Source organism: Stenella coeruleoalba (assembly GCF_951394435.1).
Source record: "Stenella coeruleoalba genome assembly, chromosome: 16".
NCBI classification, from domain to species: domain Eukaryota; kingdom Metazoa; phylum Chordata; class Mammalia; order Artiodactyla; family Delphinidae; genus Stenella; species Stenella coeruleoalba.
The window spans coordinates 47,468,047-47,491,202 of record NC_137162.1 but is presented as its reverse complement, the minus strand read 5'-3'; the positions used below and the strand labels follow the sequence as shown (position 1 = coordinate 47,491,202).

General features: G+C 44.4%; 1 long non-coding RNA gene across 2 annotated transcripts in view; it reads left to right on the top strand.

The window, feature by feature from the left end:
- LOC307174868 overlaps positions 1 to 19,609 on the top strand; it is a 34,609-nt gene extending 15,000 nt beyond the window's left edge. For both annotated transcript variants that reach the window (XR_013824189.1, XR_013824190.1), the window contains exons 2-3: positions 5,844 to 5,965; positions 19,522 to 19,609. This is a non-coding gene — a long non-coding RNA (uncharacterized lncRNA). The remainder of the gene's footprint in view (positions 1 to 5,843; positions 5,966 to 19,521) is intronic.
- The last annotated feature ends 3,547 nt before the right edge of the window (positions 19,610 to 23,156 follow it).

Sequence of the window (23,156 nt, the reverse complement as noted above, 5' to 3'; positions counted from 1 at the left end):
TCCATAGTTTTAAGCCACAGAATTTGTGGTAATTTGTTACACAGCAGCCCTTGGAAACTGATACACCGAGATAACGAAACTTTAGGATGATGAAATGGACTTTGGAATACGTGTCTATGTGACTAGTTCTAACTCACACCTGACCGAGGTACCAACTCAGGGGGGCAAACTTAAATCCATGCAAGGGCTTCAGAGCTTCCCACAGCGTCCCCCAAATTTGAGTTCACGCTGTCCTGTTGCTTGCCTTGGCCTTTCAGAGAGCATCCCTCATAACCCAGAGCACCAGACATTGGCCTCCTCTGGGTCTACCTGTATGGAAGGTGTGGGGATCCAGACACTCTTGGCGTCTGCAGTGATGCTTCAGGAATGAGAGTTGCTGCCCTTTTTTCCTTACAGCTGCGACCAGGCTCAGTGATGCCCTGGCCAGTCGCGGCTAAGATGGGGAGGGCTTCATGGGGTCCTCTGCTGCCCCCTGCAACCCCCCTCACTGTAGCCTCGAGCTTACCAGGACCTCCCCCTTACTGACCAAACACACATGTTGGATCCACCCCTTAAGAGCAATTGGAATTTCATCCTTCAGAGCTCAGCTCAAACATCCTTTTCTCTGAAAGCTTCCCTGACCTCCCAGACTAGGTCACTGGGTCGGGCAGGATCCCAGCAGGAAACAGATGGTATATTTAAATTGGGTAATTTGATGAGGGTTCAATGAAGGGACTGCCTACAAGATGTGGGCCAGGGTTAGGGGAAGCCTTGAGGGGTGGGGCGGTCCTCTGAGCTAGCAGGGCTAAATTATGCTGGGGGAACTCTATCTCTCTTGGTCCGGGGTTCTCAGATGCAGCTGGCGGTGGGGCAGGGTGTGTGTGGGGGGACAGGAGCAGAGCCTTCTATAGAGGATGCAGCAGCCCAGGTGTGCAGCAGGCAGGGAGCCAGGGGAACCAGAGCCCACTTCCCTCCTTCCTCCACCTTCAGTCCCGCCTGGTGCCCCATTGGGTGAACGCAGCTGGAAGGGATGAAGATGTGCACACCTCACATTTAGGCCTGTGCACCTGTGTGACTGTGATGCCTTTCCTCCCCTCAGGAGTGTGAGTTTCACAAGGAAGAAAACTTGCATGTCCTGCTCACTATACAGAGCCTGGGGCATAACTGGCACTCATTACATGTTTCCTGATTGGCAAATAGGTATGGCAGACAGGGGGAGTTGGACCTTCCTGGGAGGTATCATTAAGGAACCCAGTAAGTGACAGCCCCTACGGCCCCTCACTCCCCCAAATGAGAGGCTGCCCTTCTGTCCTCTCTCATCTCCTCACATAACTCGGGAGGTCCCAGATGAGAGGTGCAAGGGGCTGCCCCTGCCTTACTCCAACTCCCATCATCATGGCATGCTCACCCCAGCAACCCTGCCTGGTGAGGGACCATCTACATGGCTTGCCGTTTCCCAAACCTGTGGCTGTTCTCCTGAGATGTTTTGGTTCTCCCCTGTTAACTTCTCCTATGTTCCCTGCTATGGACTGAATGTGTCCCCCTAAAATCCATATCTTGAAGCCCTAACCCCCAATGTGATGGTATTTAGAGGTGAGGACTTTGGGAGGTAATTAGATTTCAATGAGGTCACAGGGTGGCACCCCCATGATGGGCTCAGTGTTCTTACAAGGGGAGACCAAAGCTTATTCTCTCTCCAGTGTGTGAGAACTCAGCAAGAGGACAGGTGTCTGTTAACCAGGAAGAGAGTTTTCACCACAACCCAACCATCCTGATCTTGAACTTCCATGCCTCCAGAACTTCGAGAAATACATGTCTCTTGTTTAAGCGTCCCAGTCCATGGTGTTTTGTTAAAGCAGTCGGAACTGACTAAGACAGCCCCTGACAGCATCCTCTGGGAACCCCGGCTTCCCTGGGCCTGGCCCCTGGCAACAGTCATAAAGTCCCCCTCTTGTCTAGTGCGCACCATCCTAGGATGGGTTGGTGTCCCTGCTGCAAAAGACACTGAATGATCAGACGAATGGCTCTGGCTTCCCACAGAGCAAAAGTTAGCCCAGAAATGACGTCTGCAATTCAGAAAACAGACCCCTCCATCCTCAGGGGAAGCTGCGTGCCCTGATCCTTGAAGCTGTCTCTTCAGATGAAGTGGGGAGAGGCCCGCCAAGTGATAAAAGAGAAGCAGCCTCAGCTCTATTCCATGGCCCAGCTTTGAGCTGAGTGCTGGGGACAGGAGGGGCTCAGCAAAGGCCATGCTAACTGCTTGCTGGGATGGGGAGGCTTAGGGGTGGGGTGGGAGGGAGGAGCTACCTGGGGAAAGTGGTGGCACTTGAGCTAGGCCTCAGGAGGACCAGGCCACTTTCCCAGCACAAGGAAGATTCTGGTGGAGGCCCTGAAGAGAAGCTGTGCCTGCTGAGACCAGCAGACAGGCTCCTTACATGGGTGGACTCAAGGGCATGGTGACCTTGAGGCCCCAGCTCTGGGTAGGTCCCCAGCATCCTTCTGTTGTCCAGCCTCCTCTGGTTTGACTCCCTGTGAGTGATAGCATCAAAGTCTAACACAGGTGTCTTCGACCCCAACTGTCCACTGCAGTCACACAGGAAACTCTAGAAAGAGCTGTTGATCCTGAGACCCCTGCCCCAGAGGTCAGTCAGTATTGACTAGGCTGGGGTGGGGCTGGGAGGTCTGGCAGCTTTAAAACCTCCTCGGTGATTTGAGTGTATAGCTGGGGTTGAGAACCACTAGTCTGAGGACTGTCTCAAAAGGGAGGTGAACTCTTCTTCGAGTGTCCCAGCCTGTTAGGTGGAAGACACATAAAGTCTATTCTCCCCACCTTGGAAAACAAGGCGCCATCTTGGAGATCTTAATTTTGTGTTTTTCAAGCCAATGATCTTCTGCAGAATCGAGTGCTTGTGGGCTCAGGGAGGAACAAAGGCTGGCACTGGCTTTCCCCACTCCCAGTGGAACATCATCTTGTGGGAGCAGGTGGAACTTCTGCAGGGTTGCTCAGCTGGCCTTGGGAGGGAAGCTTTGACTACACCCATGAGAGCTTTAGAAAAAAGTCGCCGTGAGATATTAAATGTTATCACTTTCAAATTGCCATGATTTTATATATATACATATATATCTTGGAATAATTTAAAAAGCCACTTGAGAGATTATTTGAAGACGTGTGGACAGAGTGTTATGTACAGATATGCACATTGGAAACCACCCACTTCAGCAAGAAGGAAAGGTGGTTATGCTGCATAACAAAACTCAATGGAGAAGACAGTTGGTGACAGGGAGATTATGTATAATGTTAGACCAAAGAAATATAAAGTCCATACGTAAAATATCATCTCAACTGGGTAGACTACAAGGAAATAGGCCACAATTTTCAAATATTTTCAAGTATTGGAGACTTTCAAACATTAGCTCATAGTATTACAAAATGAATTATTATTTTCTTTTCCATGTACTTTAGTATTTCCTAGACGTTACAAGAGGCACGTATTATTTTCATAATCAGAAAAGAAATTATAACAAAAAGTCAATGGAATAGGAAGCTGCTTTTCTCCCTGGAGGCTGGGTTTCTACATTTAGCAAATAAAAAGATAAGATGTTTTGGTTACATTTGAATTTCAGATAAATGCCAAATTTTTACTGGAAAGATATCCCAAATATTGCATGAGCCATATTTCAACTAAAAAAGTATTCATTACTTATCTGAAATCAAATTTAACTAGGCATCCTTTTAAATTATCTGGCAGCCCTTCCTGAAGGAGAAGGTGAGCAGGCCCAGGCCAGGTGGGGGAAATTTCCAGCAGTGGCTTCTGAGAGCTCCCAGGGTTCCCAAGCTGTGCCTGCCTCTGCCAGAGGTGTTGATGGCCACTGTCCATGAAACAGTGACACCCTCTCCCTTGTCCTCTGGTCAATAGTCTCCTTATTTCCTAGACTAAAATACAGCTGCTTCCTTGTATACATCTATCTCATGCAAATCGTGACAATAATGTTTATTTGCGTTGTATGTTTAAATTCTCAATAGGCATCGTAGCCTTAATCACAGGTATGGATGTATTTCTGATGGGTCACCCAGTAAGTGTCAGCTTCTTAGCACATCATTTCTAAGGTCGAGGCTATTCTTAGCCCCATTTCATGGGTGAGGAAACTGATCCTCGGAGAGAAGGGCAAAAACTTGCTCCAGGTCACACAGCTGGAGGACTGCCAAGCTTACTGCCCTACCTCAAGTCTGCACAGGGAAGCATTTCTCTGCAACGGGCTACATCACTTCACCATTTTATAGTTTATTCTCTGAAGCAACCTTGTAAGGCAACTATTGGGAAGGGAAAGCTAAGGCTCCCTGAGTTCCCTCTGCATCCCAGCACAGTTGGATTCCATCGGTCTCTTATCTTTCTCCCGTCTTCCCTCTCTCTTCCCCTCCCTCCTTTTTCTCCCCCTCCCTTCCTTCTCTCCCTCTCCTTCCCTCTCTTTCCCTTTCTCTGCTCCCCCCTCCATCTTTCCCCCTTCCCACAACCAGCTGCAATGAAAGCATTTGGAATCTTCGAGGTCCACTAGATTCCTCTCACATGCTCTGAGATCTCAGGCAAATCACCAGAGCTCCCTGTACTTCAGTGTTCTCAGCTGTAGAACAGGAAGAACAGTCCCAGACACGTAAGCTTGGTGCTCAGTGGAAAAACCACCCCACTGGGTTTCTGACATTTCTAGGTAGTTTTCAGGTGGGTTACAGTGAATAGTTCTTCAAAAGCAAATTTTTCCCCACTATCCATGGCTTTAACTGCTGATAAATAAACCAAATTAAATCAAACAAAGCTATGCATTGTGTCTTTGAATTTCTGGCTTGATTTCCTACCCATCTTACTTTGCCAGAAAGAACCAAGATCAAGATTTTTAAGGAAAACCCCTACCTATACCCAATTGTCCTTATTTCTTGGTGAGATCTTTACACTGAGAAGTCTTGCTATGAAGAAATTGCTTCTCATTTTTCTTATCCTCTCAGTCCCTTCAAAGTCTTTCACCAAACCAGGTCCTGAAACTTTCTTGGAAATCCAGAAAATTAAGTGAAACAAGAGCACCGTAGAAACCTAAGAATATATTAAATGGTCTGGCACAAATTAATGAAAACCTCTTTGCTTGAAAAAGAAAAATAAAGATTCAGTTCATTTAAACAAGGAGAGCTCTGTGGAGAGAGCATACATTTTCCATTTGCCTTCAACACCTCCAAATGTCCTGAGCAGAGGGTGAGAAGCCAGCACACACATGCCATCTACATGTGTGGGGTGAGGGGGAGGGATGCCCAGCGTGGGGCTGAATCCTCCCAGAAGTGGTGAGCGATAGAGAAGGAGGAAACAGGCATTGAAAGGTCCAATGACTGGCCCAGAGTCACTCAGCCAGTGAGTCGTGTTGCTGGACCCAACCCCTGGGCACTGAGCTTTCCATCACATGACTCCACCTCTAAAGTGGAATGAAGGGTGGCTGCTTCAAGGTCAGAACTGACTGCGTGAACCTGCAGTTGGCTGTGGACCTGCCATTTGGGCTCCCCCTCATTGCTCTGGGGAAGCCCCTGAAGACTTCCCATCATCTTCATCCTTGGGCCCCCACTCTATTCCTATCTGCCCCTCTCAGGACCAATTACATATATTTTCCAGCTTCAGCATGAGGGAGAATGCAAAGATCATAGATCCCAACCAAAATGAACTGTGTTTGAATGACTCACAAAACCGTGGTGAACTGGAGCAAGTTATTTGACCCGTAGGACTTAGTTTCCTCATCTGCAAAGTGTGTACATTAATTGTCACTCCCAGGGTTGTTGGAAAGATAAACTACACACTGAGAATGCTGAATAACCTCTTCTTGTTCCATTGCAGACTCCATCCTCCATCTCCTCCCACCCTCAAAGTGCTCCAGATCAAGAGCCCTGAATGGTTGAGAAAATGATTGTGAAGAAAGCTAGCATGCAGAGGCCAACAGCATCCCTCTCTCAGCACAGGTAATACATCTCTAGTCCTAAGAATCAGCCTTGAGCGAAAATATGTGTAAGGTGGGGTGATGGGCAGGGATTTTTGGTCTCTTCCCAGGGTCAGGGAGAGGTCCAAGTCAGGCTCTTCTCACAATCAGGGGTCAGCTCCATTAACCAGGCGAATGCTTCTTGGGGCTCAAGTACACACTAGGAAGATCTTGGAAAAGTGAAACCCCGGTGATATCCAGGGATGATGGTGTGGCCAATTCAGGTGACAGATATCCAAAGCTCTATGCAGAACGGCAGAGGGGCTTGGGACTGTTCCCTAGCCCCAGCAGAAGGAAATGCCCATGTCAGGCGTCCTGTGTCCATGCTCCTGCCGCTGGCCTGGCTTCCCATCCAGTCTGCAGCCTTCTGCCAAGGACTGAAGTCACAGTCACCTCCTCTTCCAAGACCCGCTCTGTGTCTGTGCCAGGATTTGGGCATTAGCTGCCTTTCACTTATTTGGAGGGGATGGATCATGGCAGGGTCATGCTAACTGTCATTTAGAGATTATTTTTGGACACAGAAACCTCTTTAGCAGCAGGCATTGGTGGTTACTCAGCGACTAGGGGAGTGAGACTCTTGGATACTCCAAGCAAACCTGCCCAGGGGAGGTTCTCATCAAATGGCGCTCTGGGGACTGCGTTTACAGACTCACCTCTGGAATTCCCTGCGGCGAGCGTGCCGAAGCTCCAGCCAGGATGGGGCCTGCCCTGCTTGGGCAGGACTCACCCTCCTTTATGTTGGGATGGTGTTCAGGGGTGCACTGATGGGAGGAAATGGAGCAGCAACCAGAAACACCTACTGCCTCAGAGGAGAACCTGACCCTAAACGTTTCAAAAGTCCGGTTCTTTTTCAGTCCTTCGCTGCCAAGCGCTGACTGGCCCTGGGCCCCTGTGGCTAGTTCCCATACGCTTTGTGTGTTTCCATCTTCATAAAGAGAGCCTTAGTTACAGGCTTTCAAAGATGCTCTGAGGCCTACTGCACACCTCAGTTCGACCTTGCGGGCATTGCATGGGGCACGCTCACGGCAGATGTTGATGGGTAATGAAGACCCCTAGGGAAGAGTCTCTTCAGACTGAAGAAGAGGCCTTTATTCTTTCCAACCTTCGAGGAGTTTTAAACTTTAAGGGGCTCTTAGAGATAATGTAAGCCGGTGACTGTCTAACGTTTTTGACTGACTCCACCATAAGAATTACACTACATAGCTGTGTTAGTTTGCTAGGGCTGCCATAACAAAATGCCACACTGGGGGCTTTATGGGCAGAAATTTGTTTTCTTCCTTCCGTATTCTTTGCTGTTATTTTTCTAATTTCATATTTTGGATGTTTAAGTCATTAATTTTGAGCCTTCTTTTCTACCATAAGTATTTCAGGCTATAAATTTTCCTCTAAGTACCATGAAGGTCATACACAGTATTTTTAATTATATTCGCTTATAAATATTTTCTCATTTTTACCTTTATTTTTCTTCCCATGAATTCTTTACAAATATGTCTTTATAATTTTAAAATATATTTTAAGTTATCTTTTTTGTCTTTATTTCTAACTTAATTACATTGTGAGCTGAATATGGGGTCTATATGATACAAATTTTTTGAAGTTTGTTGAGGATAGCTCTATTATCAATATGTGGTCAGATTTTATAAATGTTTCCTATGTGAGAAAAGTGTACATTCCCTATTTGTTAGGTATGATAGCTGCTTGTTGTATCAATTATTTAAAAGATGTGTTAAAGTATTCCTTTAATAAGGTAGATTAGTCCATTTCTCATGGTTCTGCCAATTCTTGCTTTGTATATATTTGAGGTTGCTATTGGTAGTATGTAAGTTTAGAATTTTCTCTCCAGGTTTTCCTTTCCCTAACACATTTTATTCCATTTTTAATTTAAATATTCTGTGTCTTTAGGTTTTACAGTTATCTGTTATAAACATTATTTGGTTGGATTTGTGTTTTCTTTTTCTCAGACTGATGGTCCTCATATTTTAAGCAAGATTTTTGTCCATGTATATCTAGTACTATTAGGATTTATGCCTGCAATCTCACTATGCAATTTCTATTTATCTCGTTCTTTTTTCTCTTTTGTGTTCTCCTTTTGTGCCTTACTTTGGATGGAATGCCTTAAAATCTGATTCCACTGTCTTCACTCTACTTGTTGTAAGGGTATACACTCTCTTAATGGTCACCTTAGCTATTTCAATATGCATATTTAAGAATGTCTAAAGTTTATTAATATCTTTATGTCATCTAAAATGATATCCTTAATTCACTTCTTCTGGGTTTACTACTTGCGAGAAGAAGATTTACTGTGAAGCTAATGAAACATGAGTTTTAGTACTCTTCACTGTATGAGCTCTTTCCAAGATGCTGAGCCTCATTTTGTTTTTAAAATTTAGTATTCTCTTTTTTATTTAGTATTTATTCCAATAACTTTAGTATTTATTCTAATAAATCATAACAAATTTAGTATTATTCTGTGCTAGCTCAGCATTACATCTGAAAAGATGTTCCTTGAATTGTATCTATTTTTTTGCCTCATTGAGGAGATTGATTCAGGGGATCTAAATGACGGCACTGCCACGGCAGGGACTAAGATTGTGAAATTTGCACAAAGACCTCTGGGTCCCCAGAAGTCTCCAGGCACGAATCAGGCTGAGAAAGCTACTCTGCTGCAAACATGGCCATTTCTTATAGAAAAGGAAGAATCTCAAAGAGAGTGGGCCCAAGAGCTTGCGAGAGCAGTGAACTAGGAGCCACTTCCAGGAAAAAGAACCAGCCTCTAAAGAGGGATGTCCCTGACCCCACAGCACGGGGTCTGTAGGAGCCCAGCTGGATGGCAGTAGTTGTGATGTGGCTCCATTTCAGTTGCATCCCCTTTTGGTGGAAGTGTCTCCTGCAGTTATTCTGCTTCTGCCTCATCATTGTATCTTAGGGTGGGGATGGGGGCGACTAGTCTTTTTAGTTTGCAAATCCCTGGGAATGACTTTGATGATAAAATCCTTAACTTGGAAGAGCCTGATCCTATAATGAGATGAGCCTTTTGGAGACAGAGGTGAGGCCATTTTGCCAGATGCCCTTGCTCTGGGCTCAGAAATGCCCCTGACTGCAGTCTGGTTCCACTCCCTGGAGTGTCACCAGAATTGTTCTCTGGGGCTCCTGGACCCACTCCTAGTCTGTTTCACATCAAAGGCTGATGGGGACATTGCTGGAAAAAGAAGTTCGCACTGGAGTTTCCTTTTCTTAATGGGTTTTCCTTTTCTTAACATTAAAAGAAATACACAAAATATTAAATATAAATACTTACCCATGGTGCTGTATCATTTTTAATAACTGAACAAACTATTTTTGAGTGGTGACCAAAGTCAATTAACTTGTCTATTTAATTTTAAATATTATGGCCCCTTTTCACATGAACAATTAGAGGAGGCGTTTATGAAAATTGATATGGGTTAAAATAAAAGTCATTTGTGGATTAGGAGGATGGAAATAATATGAATGTGCCCTTCAAGTTCCCATACTCTTGCCAGGGGGCTCTTAATTGTGTTTCTGAGGTTCCAAGCAGCCCATAGGAGGAGGAAAACACGATCATGCAACATGACTTACAGTGCCCTTAGTATAAACAAACTGTGACAGCTACCCAGGAGGCATACTCAGTTTATGCTGCCGGGACTTGAGACTCATGTCCCTTTGGCCTGTAACTGAGCACTCACTGTGCAGGACAGGGGACAGTGTCCTTTATTAGTATCCTCACAGGGACAGCGACTGGAACTTTCCCTGGGTGTATTTGCATTTGCTTTACGTGTGCCTGTGCTCTAACTGTGAAGTATAGGTATATGAAAGGAGCTCGAAGGAAGGGGGCCCAAAGAAGTTGTTCCATGCTGATCTGGCTAAATCCTTCACCCAATCGTCGACGAATAATATTTGTCTCAATGTAACGTTTAATCATGAAGTGATGATGTTTTCAAGGTTTTACTCTCTGAAGCCTGGAGTGAAGGTGGTCTTCACTGCCTTTTAGTTTAAGAGTAATACCCATACATGTGTGGCCAGACTGAAACCCAGATTCCATCCTGTAGAAGGCTGGACAGCTGTTTGACCATGACACCTGCCTGAAGAGCAAATCACCTGCCTGCCCCTCCACCCCTGGTAAGTTTCATCATGCGCAGATCAGGTTGCTATCTTCTCCCTCACCCCTATCCCCCCGCCCCGCCCCGTACAGGGAGGTTCCTGAGGGTGAGACCCACACCTGGTTTGTTTACAACCTGTATTGGTTTCTCAGGGCTTCCATAACAAAGCGTCACAAACCGAGTGGCTTAAACAACAAAGATGTATTGTTTCACAGTTCTGGAGGTTAGAAGACTGAAATCAAGGTATGGCCAAGGTTGATTCCAGGCCTCTCTCCTTGGCTTGTTGATGGCCATCTTCATGTTCACATGGCATTTTCCCTATAGGTATGTCTGTCTCTAAATTTCGCCTTTTTATAAGGATAGCAGTCACATTAGGGCCCATTCTAATGACCTTACCTTAACTGATGACCTCTGTAAAGTCCTTATCCAAATAAGGTCTTATTCTGAGGTGCTTGGAGTTAGGACTTCAACATATGAATTTTGGGGGGACATAATTCAACCATGGCATCTCCTAACAATGTCAGGCACAAAAGCAAACTAGAAGAATATTTGGAGAATTAATGATTGAAGACATGAATTGGGATTTACTTTATCAAGAGACAAAGTGCATTAAAGGCCCAGGATTTTCTGTTATAGTAATAATTCTAGGCTGGAAAATCTAAAATAGGTGTTACTAAATGCTCACATTAGTCATAAAAGCCTTAGTAAATCTTAGAAAAGGACGTCTCACTTTCAGTTACGTGATTTCCTGAGGAACACTCCAAGAGCAAGTAGTTATAAAAAGTATCTCTAAGTAAATGAACGAGTTGACCCTACGCAGGGTCATTATCCAAATGCATCCAGCTGAATAATAGGAAACCTTCCAAAAGTGATGACTTGAGTTTCAAATGGCTAGTCCTGATCTGGCACTCATGAGATGCCTGGTTGGCTATCTGGCCTCGTGACTTTAAAATGAGCACACCTGCTCTGAGCCAACACTCAGCTCTCTGCCCTCTACACCACTGAGTCAGGGAGGCTCTCAGTGGGGAGGCCGTCTTTATTTCCCTTCTCCCCCTCCAAAAATGGCTGTGCTTACGTTTTCCTGATTAAAATGGTAATGAATTGTAAAGAAGATGTCTAACGATTCTGAGAGTTAAAAAGAAAAATTTCCTCAAAACTTCTAGAAGTCTGTGATAGCAACTATAGCAATTAGGTTTATATAATCCCAAACACTTTCAAAATACATATTTACGTTTAATATATGACGGATATTCACCCAAATGGGATCCTACAAAACACACTGTTTCATCAGTTGAATTTTTTTTTGAGCATTCAAATATTTATTGAGTTGATATAATCCTCACCAGAGGCATACTTTATTTTTAATCGATAAAAATACAAAGATTTTTCTAAACTGGTGATAAAGAAAATCTTCCAAAACAGCAAAAATTCAAATCAAAAGAAAAACAAAACCCATTTCCCTATTGACTCCAGTTTGCAATCTGCTTTTAGCATCAACCTTGTCCCAGAAGAGGGGACATATGTATACGTATAGCTGATTTACTTTGCTGTACAGCAGAAACGAACACAACATTGTAAAGCAACTATACTCCAATGAAAATTTAAAAATAAGTAAATAAATTTAAAGCATAAACTTTAGAATAAGGATCTAAGCATAGTTATATATTTTGAGTACCACATAGATTATAAACTATACAGATAGACAATAATAAGGAAAATAAAGTAAGTTACTTTATTTTATAGAGCTGCCTTACATAAAGTAATGCTATCATAAACATGAAATCCTAAAAAACATCATCAAGTTTAAACTTTCTACCATCACTTGAATTTTGAACTTAGTAAAGCACGGCCATGAACCCACGCAGAGCTCCAGCAGTCTGCGCGGTACCACTGCAGGATGTAGCTCTCCCTACTGCCCCAGCTCTTTGCTGAAGACATGCACCACTCCTGATTTTTTGCTACTATAAGTATCATTTAATAAAATTCCCCATATGTACACATTTTTATGATCACTGGATCATTTCCAAAGGTGAAACACCCTGAAGCAGAATTACCTTGTCAAAATAAACGCGTGTCATCCTAAAGATTTTTTAAAATATCCTTCAAAAATATTGGGTCCATCTTCACTCTCATCAGTAGAGCATGAAGTGGTGTTTACCCACATCTCACACAACACTGGACATGATTCTTTTAAAATTTTGCCAATTTGATGGACAAAACTGATAACTTACAAATAACAAAACCCACTCAAGACTAGCATCGAAACCTCCTACAGTTGGGTGGGGTTTTTTTCTTTCCTCGTGCCCTGGGTCTTGGTTCAGAGGCTTGGGACTGTCAGCACCAAGGTGTCTGAAATTCTTGTGGCCTTTCCTAACTGGAAGCAGACAATCTTGCTTTCTGAGAGGGAGGAAGAAGATGAGACAAGAAAGAAGGTGCAGCGCTTAGAGCAGGAAAGCAAAACTTGCCAGAAAGCCCCTGTAGGTGTCTGCTTTTGCCTCACTGGCCATTTAAAAGAATTCTTTTTTCCCAGCATCCTATAGCCAAAGGTGATCATGTGGCCCTGTAACTTTAGCAGATGTTGTTAGCTTCCTGTCTATTGACCATTCTTAACTTCCTAATAATATTCGTTGAATTTTTGCTTAGTCTAGTTTTTTTCTGATGGACTTTTAGGGGCCTTTAGGGGAGACCCCTGAGTTACCTTATATTAAAGCCCCATAGACTTGAGCACACAGAGACTTCACAGTTCTTGGAATTTGGTTGGCTGCCAGCCAAGAACTTAGGAAAACATAAATACTACTTCTTGAATACTTATCATATGCCAAGCACTTCTCCAAATGCTTCACATATATTAACACATTTCACCTCATAACTGCCTTATGAGGTAGATACTATTATGATACCCATTTAACTGATGAGGAAATTGAAGTGCAGAGTGGTTAAGTAATTTGCCCAAAGCCACACAGTCAGAAAATTAGAAGCAGGGAGCTGGGATTTGAAGGCAGGCAGGCTGCTTTCTGGCCTTGTATTCTACTGAACCGTATCAGTGAGTCATAAGTGACTTTCGCTATCATATCTTAATTATGTGATGAGAAGTGTTAAAAAGCAAACAAAATATACAAACATTTTAAGCCTATACCCTAAAGGGAAAGGTGACAGCTGTCTGAAGCGGGACGCTACAGGAAAGACGGTATATGCCTCATTTCTCATCAGTGTCGATCAGGTTAAAAGCATAACCATCTTCTTCCTCATTCATTCTGTGTTTGTGGAAACTTCATGGTGATCAAAGCAGTCTTGGGGCCAAGGGGGAGCCCTGCTGTAAACCGAACTTCTGTGAGGAGCGCTGCTTTCCTCTCCAGCCCAGGGCTGTCGACACGGAGTCTGGGGGTTTTGTTTGATTCTCCTTTGAAGAAATACTTACACTGTGCAATCACCTGGCCTGGTGAAAAGACGGAAACCCAAAGGACCCAGTTTCAAGGTCACTGGAACCTGAGGGACCTCAGTTTCTACACCTATAAACTAAGGCTAGTTTGGATTCTTTGGCAGGAATTAGTTTATAAAATCAGCGGATTCCATGTAGCCCCAGATGTGCTGTGATTACAGACACAGTGAGGTTGGTTTTTTCTCACAAAAGAGAAGAAGTCTTTGGTCTTTGCCCAGAGCCAAGGTGGCAACTCCAGAAGCCAAGTTTAACTTCATTTCACTATTCAGAGCCTTCTTTGTCCCAAAAATTTCATGTCAGATATTCCTCATTTAACAGTTAAAAAGTGCATTTTGGGCCTCAGAGGGAACTTCAGAAATGTGTATAATGCTCCCATGTTCCATGAAAAGTTACAGTCCCAGGAGAACTGAGTGTGGCTTTCCCTTTTATCTGTCTCACCAGACCTCCTTCCAGCTTCTCTAGTTCCTTTCCTATTAGAAACTCACATGCCCTGTGTTCCCAAAGTGTATCAGTCAAGATAGGCTAAATTTTGCTGCAATAACAAATCATCTAAAAAATCTCAGTCAGTTTCTCACTCTTATGAAGTTTGCTGTAGATCTAGGTGGCTCTCTAGGGCAGCTCTCCTCTGTATTTAGCAGATCACATGGTTTCCTTCTTTTGGCCTCTCCATCTCAACACTCTTCACGGTTGCAGATGAAGAAAGAGTCAGAAGATCAAACATCTGTAGTTAACTGCTTTGCCTCAAAGTTTGGCCCATCATTTTCATTTCCATTTCTTTGGTATGAACTAGTTACATGGCCATATCTAACTCCAAGGAATAGAACTTACAATTCTCTGTGTATGTGAAATTAGAGGAGAACAAGATACTGGCAAACATTAATTTTGTTGACCGTATAGACCCAAACTCTCTTGATTAGATAAAGAGTTCGATCTGGCTAACCTGGGAGCTTTTATCTTTCGGTTGGCCAGACTCAGGATTATGGAGTGTTGGTGAGAAATGAATTGAAGGCCACTAGTTTAACTTATCCTAAGTTAGGATCCTTGGTATCAATCCTAACAAATGACTATCAAGCCTCTCTTTGGGGCTTCCCTGGTGGCGCAGTGGTTGAGAGTCCGCCTGCCGATGCAGGGGACGCGGGTTCGTGCCCCGGTCCGGGAGGATCCCACGTGCCGCAGAGCGGCTGGGCCTGTGAGCCATGGCCGCTGAGCCTGCGCGTCCGGAGCCTGTGCTCTGCAACGGGAGAGGCCGCAGCGGTGAGAGGCCCGCGTACCGCAAAAAAAAAAAAAAAAAAAAAGCCTCTCTTTGGCCACTTCCAATGTTGGCGTCTCACTACTTCATGAGCCTGAAAATTCCATGCTGAGACAGCCCATTTGGAAAATTCTTTCTTGCTCTATACCTGTGTTCTTGGCATAGCCAATTCCCAGGATTACTCTCTGCCCTTAAATGGAGCTGGCTCTGTCCACGTACTCTCTTCCAAGACCATTCAAATGACTGAGGCCATCAGCATGTCTCCTTTCAGTCCAGGCTACATAGCCTCAGGTACCTCCAATGCCACTGACATGGCCTTCATTTCTCACTGTACTGATCGCCACTCTCTGTATCACTTCCTTTTAGTGAGGAGCTCAGAAGCAATAGTCTTACCATTGCCAAATAAGGTCATCACTGCTCTTTTCTGGACTCTGCACAATTCTAGCAATGCCACCTGAGACAACATTAGTTTTCCCAGCAGACACATCACACTCTGAGCTTATATTCCATCTGGACCTATTGGGAATTGAAGCCCAAGACTTATCCAGGGTTCTGTCCAGTAGGCAAAAATAGATGAAAATTGAAACAAAAAGCCTTTATTAGTGGTTGGGCATGCATCCCAAGATTGACAAAAGGCAGGCGTCTGTGATCTAAACTGGAACAGAGAATTCGTTTTGGTTCTCCAAGGCTGAAGGGTGACCTCAACTCTCTCCATCTGCACTGAAGACAACTAGGAAAGAGCGTGAGGCTGATTTAACTCACTCATTCATTTTAAGATAAAGAAGCTGAAACATGTACAGGTGTGTACACACACACACATACACACACACACTGCAAGATGGCCAGGTGTCCTTACAGAAGACAAGTTCTGGGGCCTGACTGTCTATACTTCAACAGCAGAGAAGGAACATAGATTTGTGGCTCTTCTACAGGCCATGAAGCAGATTGTAAAAGAAATGAGTAAAGAAGACACAGTGGCCCTGTCCACTGGTTAAAGGCTCTCAGTGGATATACTTTATTTCATCTTGAGACCATTCCCCAATATAATAGGATCATTTCGAATCATGATTTGATGATCCATCAGGCTAAGTACTTTGTGTTATTTGCTTCTGTGTTATCTAAGTTACTTAGCAGGAAAGGAACTATTACAGAGAAACGAGACATGCATCTTAATATTTCTAACCAGGTTGATACTCCCTGAGTGTCATTTTAGCTATGTATTAATATTAATCTTTATTGTGTCAAGTTATTAGGATTTTGAGATTATTTATAATCACAGCATAACCTAGGCTATCCTCACTAGTAGTCTTTTTAAGACATAAATGTGAACAAAATCATTAATATGTAAAAATGGTCATACAATTATAAATTCCCTGCATTGAAAAGAAATTTTTATCTTTATTTATAATATTCCTAAGGTTTCATTTTTATACCCACATAGGGTTTCAGTAATTCTATCGGATACTAATAATCTTAAGAGACCCTAAACTACACGTACACACAGCATTCTGATCTAGGACATGTTTGTGTAGTCTAAAGTGATCTAAACCAAATCACTGGCTGAGTTCCTTTTGATAATGAACTTCTATTTGTTATATCCAGACTTCTAAGTCCCTTCCTTTCAAAATCTAAATTCAAAGATTTAATTTTTTGAAACTTGGTGTCATTCCCAGAAATGATGTATTTCTGAAACTTTCTTATGGTTGGCAATACCTAAGCTATTGTCCTGTCATTATGATAAATTGGCCTAGTCTATAGATATTAATTGGAAACTTATGCATGCCTTATCAATATTGCATTATAATTAGTATAGCCATCTCAAGGTTCCATACGCTAGGATGAGAGATGGGGGTGTGTGCAACATTTGGCTAATTAATCATCTTGGAACACTCTGTGGGATTCTCGGTTTAATTGCTTGCTGTGTAGGACCACAAAAGCAATCAATTGCTTGATTTTTCCTCCATCTGCTTATTACGTGATGCAGAACCCATGTTTGGGGAATTATTTTAGTTTATTTATAGTTCCCTGTGTTTATTCTTTCTTATCTACAGAGAGAGTGAGAAATATAATTCTGTACTTTGTAAATATCACAGAAAACTACAAATACTTTTCTACTCATTAAAAGCAATAAAAGTAAACAAATCCTAATATATAGGTTCTTTTTTTGCATACATTTATGTTAGCTTTCCTCTTTTGAGTATTGCTGTGAATTCATGGTCTTCCACAAAATCAACCTGTTTAAGGTAATTTTCATCATTATTTTCTTTTTTATGCTCATCTTGGTGGATGTGATCTCTTCAAAGTTGTTCCTTTGTCCTTTCAACTGTGATCTTACTGTCATGTTTTGAAAGCAAACTTATTTATCCTCATTACCAACATCTTCCATATTCATTAAAACTTTTCCTGCCCTAAGATTTGAGGACAAGGGTCCTGATGCCTCTTGGTGGAAATTAGTATTGAAAAGCCAAATCTGGACTTAATGGTAAACAGGAGCTGTGGCAGCCCTTGCAGCTGCCTAAACTGTATCCTTTCTCACCTTCCTCTTTAGGACTCTGCATTCAGGGGACAGTGGGCTCAGCTAGACATATTTACCCTCACAGATTTGCAGCTGAAGATGGCCCAGCCTGGACTGGTCTGGGCCACCATCATCTCCTGCCTGGATTATTGAAATAGAATTGTTTCCTCCTGGCTTCCCTAAACTCAATTTTTCTCATGCAGAGTAATTTTTTCACAATGCAAGACAGGTCATATGGGTCTTCTGTCAAGAATCTCAATGGTCTCCATCCTACAAAACCAGAGTAACATCTGCACAATGGCTTCCAAAGCCCTGTGTCATCAGAGCCTCACTACCTGTCTGACCTTCTCGCCATCATCTTCCCTCTTGCTCGCTTTCCTCCGTAACAACTGGTTTCTTTGCTGCTGGTCCTTGACAGCCCAGCATGTTGCTGCCACAGGACTTTTGCACTTGCCATCCCTCTGAAGGGACCTGCTGAGATGCTCTCCTCCTAGCATCTCCCAGCTGAATGTCCTCTCTAAAGAGGTCCTCGCATTCTCCCTCCTCTCCTTCTCCCTCAGCCTGCTGTGTGTGCTTATAAAACACATCACCATTCATTTGTTGCTGCTTCCCCCAGGTAGATGCTGAGCCTCAAGATGATAAAGACATGTCTGATTGGTTCCCTGCCCTGTCCCCAACCTTGAGGACAATTAATATCTGGTGCATAATAGGTGTTCCATAAATATTTGTTAAATTGATGAATAAAGCTTTGGCACTCAATGTTTTTGCATTGGAGGTACGCTTTGAAAATTCAACAGTACTAAGAGTAATCCTCTCACCGTGCTCTGGGTTTTGTCACTCTTTTGCCAAGACTCTGCCATGGCTTCCATTTCTACAAAGTAAGAGAAGCATCTGTACAGAGTCCTACAAAGTCCTGCAAGATCTGAAGAGTGAAAGCATTCTCAAACATAAAAAAACTAAATGCCATTCCTAATTTCCCCCAAGTATCCACTTCACTGTTCTTCAGCAAAGCAGCAGTGTGTGGGGAAGCCTTTCCATGTCCTGTGGCACTTGCATGGTTCTCCTAAACGAATAATACAATAAGCGAGGTACAGGCTGACTCACTCCAGACCGCACATCTTATACTCATAGCACCCTGTACTTGTCCTGCATCTCGGTTAAGGCAATCCCCATGTGCTGGTCCTGCAAGCTCTGGTGCCTTAGCAGAGAAACACCCACATGGAGAATGACCCACAGGCAATGCTCACCATCTGTTTTACTGTCTTGGTCTCCTTTTACAAAAGTCCAGGGAGAACAGCATGACCAGAGCGTGCAAGTGAGAAAAAGCTCAGCTTGATTTCTTTCTTTTATTTTGTCCAACAACTGATGGGGACTTGTTGGAGGGGCTGATATTCCTGCTTAGTATTAGGGAGAGCTGACCAGCAAAGACTCCTAATGGAATAGGGAGATTTTAGGTGGCAGTGGGTTCCCCATCTCAGCAGGTATTCAAGTACAAACTGAAGGACAGATTACAAAGGCTGCTGGAAGAAGATTCACCAAGAGCAGGACATGCCATATGCTCAATCAGCTTCCGTTCCTAGACCCCAGGTTTATCGAGACCCCCTCCTTTTGTGCTCCATTGGCTGAGCTAAATGGTAGTGCTGTCCTTCAAGAAATCCCAGAAAAACCAAAGACCGACCCAATCACCGTGGGTGCTCTCATAAATGAGAGATAACCTCATGTCTTCCACAAACTCATTTGTTGACAGCGATGGTACAGCGTGGAGGGAAGCTAGAGAAACGTACCTCTTGATCACATTACATCAGCATCACAAGATGCATTCGAGGTTAGGCTGCTCTCCAAACCAATAAAATGATCTTTTTGATCTTTCCATCATTTCTGAAGAATGCCTCTCTTCCCTTCGCTTATTCTAGAGGATTGATATTAAAATGTTCTTTTTGACATTTGCTGGCATACGTGCCTTCCAGATGTTACCCAAAGGTCCCAGACCGGTTTAAATGACAGGCAAGACTAAAATAAGTCAAACAACTTTGAAACGAGACTAAATTGCTGGTGAGTCTACCCTGTGTCTTAAACAGGGTTTTATTTACTAAAGGCAGCAAAGGCAGGTTTAGCCTGTCCTCAACTCTCTACTGGCCAAAAATACTATTTACATTTAAAGAAAAATAATCAAATGCTTTTTTTTTTCGGTGCTTACACTATTTTTCCTTCTGTTTAGACTGAGGTCAGTTCATCCCTGTTTTCAGCCAACCTCGACATCCCCAACCTCGTGGGCTCATCTTTAATTAAAGAATAAGACCAGTGGCATTTTTAATTTCTTTAAAATTGTTCAATAAACAAACACACTTTTCAACATCCAGCATTCTATCATTATTTATTCTTAGATGTTCTGTGTTCCTTCCTTCTTATTACACGCCTTTAAAGAAATTACCACCATCCCCCTGCCTCCTTTTAAACCTGACATTCATTCCACTTGGATGGGATGGAGATCCTGAGTTGAAAAACAGTATCTCTTTTAGCTTGTCCAAATTCCTACAGAAATGAACAAAGTGGAACCTGGGAGTTCTTGGCTGGAAGGAATTTGTTGATGGAGATTAGGACCTAATGTTCTTGCAGTTTGCAAACTTAGATCAAAAACCAGTCTGATTCCGGAAACTACTTTGTAGGAAAGATGGAGACATATTTTTTTTGTCACAGGATCTGGGATGTCATACTTTAAATATGCACGAGGATATGTGCTTGCAAAGGAATTTTGTTTTAGCATATTTCTGGAGCCGTGCATGGGCTCAGCTGCATAAGCCTATTGATGCTTTCCTTCCTCCCTGTGCTGAAAATCTGATTTTGGAGGTGGGGATAAAGGGGGTTGGGGGCAAGTGGATTCTGTAGAGGGAAAGAAACGAAAAATTCAGTCGAGTCTATATATTTCAATTTCTCTGCTAGTCATTTTGTGGCAGATCGCATTTACCAAGAAGGGTGTAATAATACTATACATCCTACATGCTCTTCTACAAGGTGACTTTGCCACCTTCACATGGTCAGGGTTCATGTCTTCTCTTGAATCGGATGGGCCTGTGAAAAACCTAGAATGGAGAAAAGGCAGTGTATCTTCTTCCTTCTCCACTGGAACACTAATGCTGGAGGCCAGAGCTGCCGTGTAAGGAGTCTGACTATCCTGAGACCTCCATCTTGTTAGGAAGCCCAGTGACATGGAGAGACCACATGTAGGAGTTGAGTGAAGAGATCATCAGGTGATTCCAGCCTCCCACCTTCAAGTCACCCCCACCTGAACTCGGCTTCCCGGCAGAGACCGCAGACCTCGTGGAAACAAGACAAGCCATCCTACTGTGCTGTGACTGAATTCCAGACCCACAGCGTCCATGAGCATAATAAAATTATTGTTTTATGCTACCATATCTGTGATGGTTTGTCACCCAGCAAGGATGACTGGAACACCTTGCTTAAGTCAGGCAAGTGCTTACCCAGAACACCACCCTGTGCCAGGGCCCATGCTGGACATTGTGACCATGCAGACTGTGACACCGTTCCTGACCATCTGCAGGGACCAGACATGTGGTCAGATGTGTTACATTACCATGTGGAACGGTGGCCCTAGAGGCAGAACCCAGTGCTGTGAGAGCATAGGGCTTGGCGTGAGGAGGACTGGGGAGTGGGTAGGAGGCCATTGGATGGGGAGAATCCCAGAAGGCATCTGAAGGAGATGACATTGACTTGAGTTTAAGATTCGGTCAGCAGAAGAAAGTGAAACAGCTCTAGGTGAGAGGCAGAGCCCACTCATAGGTACTAGATCACAGAAGTCTTAGGATGGACAGGACTTGGGTTTTTTTTTTTTTTTTTTTTTTTTTTTTTTTTTTGCCTGTGTTGGGTCTTGGTTGCTGCATGGTCTTTTGTCTAGTTGCGGCGAGCGGGGGCTACTCTTTGTTGCAGTGCGCGGGCTTCTCATTGCGGTGGCTTCTCTTGTTGCGGAACACGGGCTCTAGGCGCGTGGGCTTCAGTAGTTGTGGCTCACGGGCTCTAGAGTGCAGTCTCAGTAGTTGTGGCGCACGGGCTGATTTGCTCCGTGGCACGTGGGATCGTCCTGGAGCAGGGCTCGCACCCGTGTCCCCTGCATTGGCAGGTGGATTCTTAACCACTGCACTACCAGGGAAGTCCCAGGGACTTGGCATTTTCCTTCGCTCAAGCACAGCGCATGTGGGGAGAGGTAAGTACAGCAGGACTGGACAGCACTGCACGGGCTGGATCACAAGAGGCCAGGGGACCAAGCCCAGGAGGTGAGACTAGGCAGTGGGGCATTGCAGAGGATGAGGGGGAGGGAGAAGAATGGGAGCACATGACCCGGGCAACAGAGCCCATGCTCCAGCCTGTTTGCTGCCTCTTCATGGCCGTGGCATGCTGGGATCCTCTGCCAGCCCCTTCAAAAGAATCCTGCAGCCTGGACTCACCAACTGACCTCCTGGCTCCAGCCACTCCGGCTCATGGAGCTCCATTTCCTCCTCACAGCCGTGACGTGGACACATTCTTCTCTCTCGTGTGCTGTCCCATGTCCAAGTTGTGTTACTTGCCCAGGGTAGCAGAGGGCTGGTGTGCTCAATAAAAAGCCACCATGACATTCTTGTCCCCAGAAACCAGCTCGAGGCACTGCTGCCTCTCACATCCTCGCAGTGGAGGAGAGCGAGAGCACCCTCCATCGGCCTCAGGCAAAGGCCCCTGCACAGCGTCTTGGGGCCTCCCTGCCTTTCATCAGAAGCCGGGGCTTCCTGCAGGGCCCATGGCTGTGCTGAAATGGATCTGTTTTGAGGCCACATTGCTTTGAACTCTAGGGCAAATCCAGGAGTTGAAAGTACCATTTACCTGAATGACTGATATGTGCATTCGTGTGAGAAATTCAGCATAACGGTTGATTTACATTTATGGAGGAATTGTAAGTAAATTCACATTTATGAGCAGTCCCTCTGCGCTGGGCCCTGGGCTGAGGTTCTCTCAGCTGCAAATACTGGGCTGTAAGCCCTGAACCTCAATAAACCTCACTTTCCTTGACTTAGAGTCACTCACCCTAAAGAGGCCCGAGGCTGGTCTGAGACAGATCGTGTAAAGCCTTTGGTATAAACCTGGTACTGGACAGAGAACAGGCTGGGCACTTGCTGGCGGCCACCTTCTCAGCGGAAAAGCAGCCCTTGTCTTTGGATTGGACTTTCAACCCATTGTCTGTTCTGCAGCTACCGCGATGGGAAAGACCAACCCCTCACCATGTCACACTTCGCAGGTTGAGACTGAACCCCCTTACCTCAAGACGTCACATCCGTAGAGACTGAAGGGAGAATGGTGGCTGCGGAGGGCTGGGAGGAGGAGATGGAAAGATGTTTAGTGGATGCAGCGTTCCAGTTTGGGATGCTGGAGAAGTTCTGCAGAGAGATGTCAAGATGGAGGGGAGAGCTGCACAATAATGTGAATGTTCTCAGTGCCACTGAACTGTACACTAAAAATGGTTAAATGGTAAATTTTATGTTATGTCTGTTTTACCATGAACAACAGATGCATCCCCTAAAAGATGAGACCCAAACTCCTTACCTTGGCACATATGACCTTGACAGAAGGTGGTATGGTCAGGCCTCCTCAACCCCCTCCAGCCTCATCTGTCTGTCTGTCTGTTGGTTTTGCTGGTCTCCCCATTATGCCTTGGCAATTCACTCTCTCGGGCTTACACACACACACCCCACCACCATCACCACCACCACCACGTCACCTTCTTTTTCTTGTCCAGACTGTTGCTCTGCCCTGGATTCTCTCTTAAGTCAAGAGCATGAATCATGAAGCCAGCCTGGCCAGGCTGGAGTT